The sequence below is a fragment of the Myotis lucifugus genome, unplaced genomic scaffold (assembly GCF_000147115.1).
Source record: "Myotis lucifugus unplaced genomic scaffold, Myoluc2.0 scaffold_424, whole genome shotgun sequence".
In the NCBI taxonomy this organism is placed as follows: Eukaryota; Metazoa; Chordata; class Mammalia; order Chiroptera; family Vespertilionidae; genus Myotis; species Myotis lucifugus.
In genome coordinates, this window is record NW_005871472.1 from 379,900 (window position 1) to 381,387 (window position 1,488).

General features: G+C 53.4%; 1 protein-coding gene and 1 pseudogene across 3 annotated transcripts in view; both read right to left on the bottom strand.

Annotated features, from left to right (window-relative positions):
• Positions 1–1,488, bottom strand: part of GLIPR2 (GLI pathogenesis related 2) — a 24,121-nt gene that overhangs the window by 3,645 nt on the left and 18,988 nt on the right. The gene's annotated exons all lie outside the window — the stretch shown is intronic.
• On the bottom strand, positions 607–1,481 carry LOC102422332 (annotated as a pseudogene).

Below are 1,488 nucleotides of genomic sequence, written 5' to 3' on the forward strand. Positions count from 1 at the left end.
AAGTGTTTTGCCCCCTCTTGGCCTTAAAATGGCTAACCGAGAGGCCCCCAGTTGCAGGGAGACAAGGGGCGCAGGAGCTGAAAGGGAAAGGACCATGTAGGTGACAGAGACCTTGACAAGGGGCCCCCGGCAGGCAGTTGGCCGCCCCCCCCCGGACATTTACCCTCCTTGGCTAAAAAATAAAAGAAACAATTTTCGGGAGAAAACTTTTTTAAAAACTGCTTTCTCCCACCCTTCTTCCCCAATTTTAAGCCCCCCCCGCAGGAGCCCAGGCCTCTTCTGCCCAGGGAACTTTGTGAAAAGCCTACCCAGCCCTTTTGTTAACAAAATGATGGGCCCTTGGCCCCCCCTGATCATTTGGGGGGGGGGGGGGGGGAGATGAGAGAGGGAGGCAGGAAGCAAAGCGGAGATGCCAGTGGAGCCCAAACACGCAGGAGGTGGCCCCTCCCCAGAGGCAGGGGTAGGGCCCTCTTCTTCCCACCGGCAGGCACTCCGGCTAGTATGCATCGAAACACACGGACACATGGAAGGAAGCCCAGCCACTCCGAGCTCCAGGCCGCCCCTCCCACAGTCAACGGGATAGATGAAGAGGGAAAGATGCAGGGGAAGATTTGGGAAAGCAGCCTCAGAAGAGGTTTTTCTTTATTGGGAACGCAGATGGGCAGAGGGCCTGTGACGCGGGTGATACACTGAGGCTAAAGGAATATGCCCCAGCATTCCCTCTGCCTCCTGTGCTTTCTCTCAAGGTTGAGGGAAAGCATAAACACCCACCCTCTAGCCCTCCCCACTGCCACTTAAGGACTTTCCCAAGTACTCCCCCCGAAAAATGACCCCGCCCACACTCAAAGTTAAGCCCAGCAAAGGGCCAAGCATAAAAAGCTTCAGTAACTCTTCTTGATGGAACCAAAGCCAGAGAAGCCCATCACAGCTGCCATTTCATCATCCTCCTCAAATGCCAAGTCCTCCTCAGCCTTCCTTTTCTTCTCCTTCCGTTTCTCTTTCGTGTACGCTCTGGCCTTTTCCTCTTCTTCTCTGAGCTCCTTCATCCTTTCCTCAAAATCATAATCCTTTTGTTTCTCTTCCATCTTCTTCTTATTGACTTCAAAACGTTTCTTCACCTGATCCAAGGTAGAACGTTCCACACGCATAGACATGCCCAGGTTTCGCTGATGTTTCTTTCCGTCAATGTGATCCAGGAAGTTGATGGAGTCCTTCACGACGCAGTCACAGACACTGCAGTGATATCCTCCCGTCTCAGACTGCGGGGTGGTCTTGGTGACGACAATGGTCTTCCCAAGCTTGGATTCCAGGTCCAGCTTGTAGTCCCTCTGCCGGAGAAGCTCCCGCTTGACTGGCTGCCCTGGTTTTCCATCCGTCTTCTCTCTCTCTTCCGTGAGCCTCTTCTCAGCGAGCTGCTCATATTCATCTTTGTCCCACTTGCGGCGAAAGTCCAAGTTTTTTGTCCCACTGCTCAACGCCATCTTCACT